At 43.3% G+C, this 8975-nt stretch overlaps 1 long non-coding RNA gene across 1 annotated transcript; it reads left to right on the plus strand.

Moving 5' to 3' along the window:
- The first annotated feature begins 84 nt into the window (after positions 1 to 84).
- LOC106525264 (uncharacterized) lies at positions 85 to 618 on the plus strand. Its single transcript, XR_001311096.1, has 3 exons — positions 85 to 165; positions 256 to 351; positions 449 to 618. It is a non-coding gene; the product is annotated as an uncharacterized LOC106525264 (long non-coding RNA).
- The last annotated feature ends 8357 nt before the right edge of the window (positions 619 to 8975 follow it).

The raw sequence follows: 8975 nt of genomic DNA on the forward strand, positions 1-8975 counted from the left end.
CACACACACACACACACACACACACACACACACACACACACACACACACACACACACACACACATATGCACAGACAGTGGATGGAAACTATGAGCACTGTGCTGCTGCCAGAGAGCGGAGAAACTGATCATCAGAAGGAATATTTCCAGCTCTGCTCTGACTCAGGTTTTTCTGTTCTTTTCTTTATTGTGGTATTCATTAGTCAAAAACTGTAAATTTATTGAATTTTTCTTTCAAAATATTTGCTTTTTTCAGAGTGGTTTGCATGGAGTTACTATTTGTACAATAAAACTGAAATCCATCCATTATCTTCCACTTATACCAAAGTTGGGCAGCAGCTTGATCAGGAAGGTCCAAACCTCTCTTTCTATAACAACCTCTTCTGGAAGGACTTCCTCAGTCATCAGAGTTTGTGTAACCTTCATGTCTTCATCTTACCTGTTTCCAGACCGAAGTGTCCCAAGGAGTACTGACCTTTCCGAGCCTGCATGAGGACCACTTGTTAAGAGCCACTCACCTGAGTTCCATGTGCCTACCTTTTACCTCCAACAAACCTGTAAATATCTACTCACCTGTAAATACTTACCTCTGGATTTGAACCAACTCCTCCACGCCAAACCTCGCTCCTTCACCAGTAAGACAACAACATCCTACCTGTTTGCAATATACCTCTGGAAAATCAGATCAAATATTCACCTATGCAACCGTTCTGTTTTCAGATCCCGTCCCGTTCCTGAACAATACACCACTTACCTTTTTTATATTTGGTCTCCAACTCTGTTTATTTACTTGTTTGCTCACGTTGACACTTGTTTCTGTAAATTTGAAATACTCTCAATATTGAGGAGCAGCAGCTCTATTCTGTCTCTCCTGGAGAACTGAACCTCTCACCTTATCTCTAATGGAGAGTGCAGCTACCCTGTGAATAAAGCTCATTAAGACCTCCTGACATGGATTTAGRCACTACCTAAAGTTTGCGTCCATAGGTGAAGGTAGGAACGTAGACTGGCCAGTAAATTGGGAGCTTTGCTTTACAGCTCAGCTCCCTCTTCACTAAAACAGACTGGTACAGTCTGCAAACCTGCAGAAGCTGCAGAACCTCACCCCCAACCTGGAGAGAACAGTCCACTCTTTTCTGACTGAGGACCATGGACTCAGATTTGGAGGTGCTGAAGATCACCACACGATGACACCAACAGGACCACATCATCTGCAAATAGCAATGATGGAAACCTGAGGCCACTGAACTGGACTCTCTCTGCCCCCAGGCTGCACTGAGAAACTCAAATGCCTTTTTCAAATTCARAATACACATGAGGGAGTTTGCCAAACATCTAGGACCCTAGTGAGGGTAAAGAGCTGGTCCAGTGTTCCCCAGCCAGGACAGAACCCACATTGGTCCCCATCATCGATCAGACTCTCTTCTCCAGCACCTCTAAACGGACTTTACCAGTAAGCCTAAGGAGAGTGTTGCTCCTATAACTGAAACACACCCTCAGGTCTCCTTTTTTGAAAAGGGAAAACCATGACCCTGATAATCTGGTGGCTCTGTCCCCATGTCCACTTGCAAATTTTGCAAAGATGCGTCAACGATGATAGCCCAGCAATATCCAGAGCCTGAAGGAAATCAGTGTGGCTCTCGTCCTGCTGTCGTGGAGTTTTTGAACTACCTCAGAGACCTCAGCCCCAGTTATATACAGACCAACCTGGAAGACTCTGACTCAGCTTCATCAATGGAAGATGTYCCATAGGTTTGAGAAGGTCTGAGAATTATTCCTTTCACCTCCTGATGACATCACTGGTTGAGGTCAACAGCACCCAACCTTCACTGAGCACAGTGTTAGTGAGGTGCCGTTTTCCCCGCCTCGCCTGATAGTTTCTGTATTTATCTGCAGATCAACTTGTCTTCCTCCTGGTTTTCAGTTCTGTTTGTTATCCTGCTGATTTGTCAGCTCTGTTGCATGACATCATCTGTGCTCTGTGAAAGTCTGCTCACGAGTGAATCTCATCCCTGGAAATCTCTTTTGCCAACATAGAACAAGTCAGCTTTGCCTTGTTTACACTTGCCTACCCATCCCTGAAACTATAAAATTGGTTCCTCCTCCTCAAAATCTCAAATACAGGAATATAAAGTATAGACAAACATTTGCAAGAAATATTCCGTTTTTCAACAATTCAATATTTCTTGAACAACTCTGACTTTGGAATCTGCTCCCTGCCCAAACAAACTCAAASCCCTGTTTTCTGAAGATTTTCAAATAAAACATTATTTTAACAACACCTTTTTGTGGTTGAAGTGTTACAAACCCTGGGAAGATTTAAGACCTTTAATATGATGCTGTATTCTTTGACAGGGGCAAAAACAACAACAAAAATGTTTGCATAGGTTATTTTTGAGTTAAATGAGAGTGGAGTTCAGTGGCAACAGTTTTTTTTCCAAATGTTTTAGAGATGAAAGATAGATTGGAGGTCACGTGAAAWTTTTTTTCAGTTTTTCTTTTCTTTTTTTTAGAATTGGGATAACAGTAGAGTGGATGATGAGGAGAAGATCTGACCAGTGCTGTAAGGAGGGGATCAAGTAGACATGTGGAGGACTTGGATGAAGTCAGCAATTCAGAAGCTGGAAATGACTGACAGGGAGGAGGAAGTCCAAAGGAGGGGAGAGATGGTCAAACAGAACATAGATGCTGGTGGATTGTTTTTTAAATTGAAAAATGACAAAATCAAAAAACATTCGCTTTAGTTGAGTAGAAATGAGAGGAAAGCGAACCAGGGGGTTGGTGAATTGGAGTCATGGTGCTACCTTTACTAGAGCAGATAAAGGTAGGTGACTGAGATTTTATAATGCAATTTATGAAAAATGTAGTTGTCTTTGTGGGAAACGAGACCAGATTTTTTTTATGGAGTAGCTCCACTTGACAACCATCATGACAATTTATATACATTTCTTTCATCCTTCAAAATAAGAGTCTTCAACAACACATTCAGTTCACCAAAACAACAGTGGACTCAGAATTAAACAAGATTTTTTTTCTTTTTTTTTTTTCCCAGTTAGCGATATATACGTATGTATACTGTATATACTGTATATATCTACACGAGGACTCAATAGCTGCAGATTCTGACCCACAAGCCAGTCACCTTTTCAGAATTAACTCATAATCACCTTCACAAAGGCTTCATTACCAATATTTGCCTGATCCACATTTATTTTATGCATCCTGAATTATTCATGATTCAGAATTCAACATGAAATGTCCTTAATTAGTCACCATGTCATTTTCATCAACAAATACAGACTATTTGCAATCCATCATACCATTATGTAATTTTGCAGATACGCAGATACAAATGTTTGGGGTATGTATTTACTCTGGGTAGTGACCAAAGTGACCAAAAGAACATCTTGGAAAGAGGTTACTGAACTGTTGTTTTTTACTGCAGGGTAGCTGAACTCTRCATTAAAAATAGTGTGAGACATTCAGTTCTCCAGGAYAGACTCACGGTAGAGCTACTGTTACAGGGATGATCTTTGTGTCTCTAATGTATCATTTCAAGTAGACCAATGCTACAATGTTCTGTAAATGTGTTTGTTTTTATGTATCAAACATATTTAGTACCTGCAGGCAGGGAAGCTGATGCTATCTTTTCAACAGCACAGATGCACAGTTGGTGTACAGACACCAACAGAGGCCATAATTATCAGACAGTAATAGTTACTGTAAATAGTGTGATTGGGACCATGTGCACACAGAAGCAGCACAGAAACTCCTTTTTTTCCACCAAAGACATTTAGATTGTATYCTACAATTTTATACCAATTAACACCACCTTATCATTAACATCAAAAAACTCTGCCAAGATGAGTGTCTGACTCTGGGGGTGGGGCGTGTTTGTCTGGGCATGTGCTGAGAGTTCAGCCAAGGCTTACTTAAATGTTAAAATAGTTTCAACCCTACACAGAGTTAGAGCCATAGGTGAGGGTAGGGATGTAAACAGACTAATAAGCAGAGAGCTTGCTCTTACAGCTCAGCTCCCTCTTTACCACAACAATACTGCAAAAGGTGCCTCAGTTCTCCCCATTCCCAATGATAAAAATCGAATCCTGAGGCCACCGAACGAGATTCCCTGGGCTGCAGCAAGAACGTCTGTCCATGAAAGTTATGAACAGAATTGGTGACAACAGGCAAAACTGGTGCATTCCAGCTCCCACCCTGAAGAGGTGTGAACCAAACTCACATCATTTGAGTTGGGAATGAACTGCTTGTTGCAACGGCCCCTCAGTCCATTACTCATACAGTGCCCCCCACAGGGTACTTCAGGAAAGATGGTCAAATGCCTTCTCCAAGTCAACAGAACTCCAGCGACACTGCCCCCTGAGACAGCCTAGCATTATCCAAAGCTGTTAGGAACTCAGGGAGGATCTTGTCTGTCCCACAAAGCCCTGCCACCTAGAAGCTTTTTTTTTCACCGCAGTAGCCTCAACCGTGGATATGGATGTTTATCCAATGCTTTTCTTTGTCTATTTGCCAAAACTAAAGCTTAGGAAGAGGAAGACAGTGAGCAATGTTTAACAAATATACCTCTGTGGTTCTACTTGTACAGCGTTCCAACCCAAACCAGCAGTGGTTAGAAGATAAGTCACTAAAACACATTTATCCACCCAACAATCTATTCAGCTGTTTACAGGGATTAGAGAATAACCTGAACATTGAAAGAGAGAGTATGTTGCAGTACAATGTGTTAGATTAACACGGCACTCAAACAGGATTTTTGTTGTCTGCTTGAATAACTCTTCTCTCTCTGTAATACTAATCAGGTTTAGGTTAACACTGAACTGGGTTCACAGTTTCCCGAAGTGCTTTATTAGTTAATCTCTGTAAGCCTCTGTGAATACAAATTAGCAACAGTACTAGCTTGTTGTACTAGCTTGGTCTTCACTAGCTTCCTCTGCTCCCACCTATCATTTATCTAATAATTCTTTCACGTTTGCTTGAATACAAATTGCAGACTCAAATGAGTTTTAAGTTGAATTCTTATTGTAAAATAAAAGTTATCATAATTACTATTATTAAAATGGTTTTAAGCATCAGGTGGTTACTATCTTAAACTGGACTTTAAAAAGTTTTACATCAATTAAATGCTTAAACTGTATATATGACCAATTCACTACTGTACCAAGGCACTATACCACAAAAATACATAGGGTTCCAGCGCAGTGGTTCCCAAAATTGGGGTCGGGACCCACAGTGGGGTCCTGAAACATCAAGGTGGGGTCCTGAAAATATTTTTTTAATTAATTACACAAAAAATGACAAGAACATTTGTTTCCTTTGTATTTACAAAATAATAAGATTAGTGTATTTCAAATGGACAAAAATAGCGTAAGAAATAATGTTACCATGCTCTTGTTTATTTGACGTGAAAACATGTTTATCAACCGACAACAGCTGGGGGCTCAGGTCTTTGCTGATGGCATTTTATGGGTCAAAGGTTGAAAAGTTTGTGAACCACTGCTATAGCATTATTTTTCCAGAACAACGAAAAGATAGAATAAAAACAAGTCAAAATTACTTAGAAATGAAATACTTTTTGCATTTTTAAAAATTGAGTAGAACGTACAGATAATTGAATTAAAATGTAAGGAGTAGATGACACAATCAGGCACTGATTGACACAGGGACTGAACAGATGAAATAAACAGTTGTTTATTAAGAAATAAACTTGTTTTTAGTCAGACAGGCCAGGGTCAGAGCCAGTGGGTCCAGGTCAAAGTGGGTTGTCAGACAGGCCAGGGTCAGAGCCAGTGGGTCCAGGTCAAAGCGGGTTGTCAGACAGGCCAGGGTCAGAGCCAGTGGGTCCAGGTCAAAGCGGGTTTCCAGATCTCAGGGTCAGACAAGACGGGGGGTCGGAGCCAGGAGTACTTCATCCAGTGGAGAGGGTCAGGATCTGGGACAGGAGAAGCAACTAGGCAAAAAGGAAGAGACAGACAGGTTAGTGACTGGGCAGTTAGCTCAAATCTCTACAATAGGCCTGAAGTTGTTACCACTGAGGGTTTCACAACAATCTGACGCCGTGCAGAGGGAGGCTCCGTCCTCATATGGCAGCAGCTGGGGATCAGGGTGATGATGATCAGGTGTGAGTAGTCACTGCTCAGCAGCAGCTGTGACAGTAGAAGTAAAAAGTAGGCTGAAAAATAATAACCCCTCTAAAGTATAAATAACCAAAATTTATACTTAAGTAAAGTAACAAAGTATTTGTACTTAGTTACTTGACACCTGTGCAAGAGAGGAGCCTGACAACTGAAAGCTCTGCCTCCCATTCTACTTTTAGAAACTCGAGGAACCACAAGTAAACCTGCAGTCTGAGAGCGAAGTGCTCTGTTAGGAAAATATGGGACAATAAGATCTTTAATATGAGATAGAGCTTTGTTGATGAGAGGTCTGCATCTTGTATTTACTAATAAGAAAAGCCAAWGTATTTTTGTTTTTATATTTTCTTCCTGCCTTCAACTTTTCAACCTGTGGACAATGTCCAACATATAGACAACATGTCCAGCATGTTGACAAATTAGGTTTACTGGGTTTTTACCCAAAGTCTCTGCAGTGTTCTTAGATACAGTGCACCATTTAGAAAATGCCTTCAACATTAGATATTTTATCAAACTTCAACTAATTTCCAGGGATTTTATAGACAAACACAAAACAGAGCATAGTGGTAATATGTATGGTTTTCAAACTTTAATACAAATAAATTATTAATAGTTATGAACTTATATAGCAATTTATCAAGTTCCTACAGACTCAAAAGGGCTTCACACTACAGCTACACCCGCTCAAACACACAAAATTGTGGTAAGCTACATTGTAGCCACAGCTGCCCTGGGACACACTGACAGATGTGGGGCTGCCATGCACCGGGGTCACCGGGTCCTCTTACCACCAGCAGCAGGAAAGGTGGGTCTTACCCAAGGATAAGGAAAAAAATTGTATAGGTCCTCTGGACGGGTTCTTCTTTAATGAAACGTTTCGTCTCTCTTCCAAGAGACTTCTTCAGTCTGAGAGGTTCAGGCAAAATTCAAGCTTTTGAGTCCTGCCTCCAGGTGACTGATACTCACATCACATGGCTATCGTTCACACCTAATTAATACNATCCAGTGGAGAGGGTCAGGATCTGGGACAGGAGAAGCAACTAGGCAAAAAGGAAGAGACAGACAGGTTAGTGACTGGGCAGTTAGCTCAAATCTCTACAATAGGCCTGAAGGTGTTACCACTGAGGGTTTCACAACAATCTGACGCCGTGCAGAGGGAGGCTCCGTCCTTATGTGGCAGCAGCTGGGGATCAGGGTGATGATGATCAGGTGTGAGTAGTCACTGCTCAGCAGCAGCTGTGACAGGTCCCCCCCCTCAAGGCACCCCTCAGGACAGCCGACGGTCTCCCCGACGACTGTGGAAGTCCCGGACGAGCTGAGGATCCAGGATAGCAGAACGAGCTACCCAACTCTGCTCTTCAGGACCATACCCTTCCCAGTCCACCAGGTACTGCAGACCACGCCCCCGGCGACGCACATCCAGGAGACGGCGAACAGTGTAAACAGGGCCACCATCGACAATCCTAGGAGGAGGGGGAGAAGGGTCGGGGGGACAAAGATGACTAGAGACAACAGGTTTAATCTGYGACACATGGAATGAGGGGTGGATCTTCATCGTTCGAGGAAGGTCAAGGCGAACAGTCACTGGATTGATAATCCTGGTAATGGTGAACGGGCCAATAAAACGGGGTGAGAGTTTCTTACAGTCTGTTTTCAGAGGTATGTTCCTCGTGGACAACCAAACATCCTGACCAAGTTGGTAACTGGGAGCCGGGGTCCTGCGACGATTGGCCAGGTGACGATTGCGTTCGGCCGTCCGAGAGAGGGCTGCACGGGTCTGTTGCCACAAACGATGACACCGGCGAAGGTGATGCTGCACAGATGGTACTGAGAGTTCCTTTTCCTGAGAGGGAAACAGAGGTAGCTGATAGCCCAAGGACACCTCAAACGGGGACATACCTGTGGCAGTACTGGTCAGGGAGTTGTGGGAGTATTCTACCCAAGGTAGAAACTGAGACCAAGAGGCAGGATTGTTAATGACAATACAGCGCAGGGCTGCCTCCAATTCCTGGTTGACCCTCTCAGTCTGACCGTTGGTTTGTGGGTGGGAGCCAGATGAAAGGCTCACTGTGGCTCCTAGGGCTCTACAAAAAGCCTGCCAGACCCTGGATGTGAACTGGGGCCCCCGGTCTGTAACAATGTCCAAAGGGATGCCATGTAAACGAACCACATGGTGCACCAGGAGATTGGCCGTTWCCATGGCAGTCGGCAACTTGGGTAGTGCTACAAAATGGGCAGACTTAGAAAACCGGTCAACAATGGTTAAAATAACAGAGTTGCCTTCAGATGGGGGAAGCCCTGTAAKAAAGTCCATCGAAATGTGTGACCAGGGTCYTCCTGGGACAGGCAGAGGGCACAAGTAACCAGCGGGTTGTTGATTGCTGGACTTACCCCGATTACAGATGGTGCAGGATGAAACATACTGACGGGTGTCTTGAGCCATTGAAGACCACCAGAAATGACTCTGCAATAAGGTGAGTGTACGATGAACCCCAGGATGGCAGGCGAACTTAGAAGCATGGATCCACTGGAGAACCTTAGGACGAATACATTCTGGGACAAACAAACGGTTGGGGGGACAGTCCACAGGGGTGGGTTGTTCATGTTGAGCTTGCCTTACCAACTGTTCAATCTCCCAGGAGAGAGTTGCCACCACACATGAAGCCGGTAAGACACTTTCTGGTTCTTTTTCCAGAGCCTCAGGTTCAAACTGACGAGAAAGTGCATCGGGTTTGRAGTTCTTGGAGCCAGGTCTGTAAGTTAAGACAAAGTTGAATCTTGAGAAAAACAATGACCATCTGGCATGGCGTGGAGTTAACCTTTT

This window comes from Austrofundulus limnaeus, unplaced genomic scaffold (genome assembly GCF_001266775.1).
Source record: "Austrofundulus limnaeus strain Quisiro unplaced genomic scaffold, Austrofundulus_limnaeus-1.0 Scaffold220, whole genome shotgun sequence".
Classification (NCBI taxonomy): Eukaryota; Metazoa; Chordata; class Actinopteri; order Cyprinodontiformes; family Rivulidae; genus Austrofundulus; species Austrofundulus limnaeus.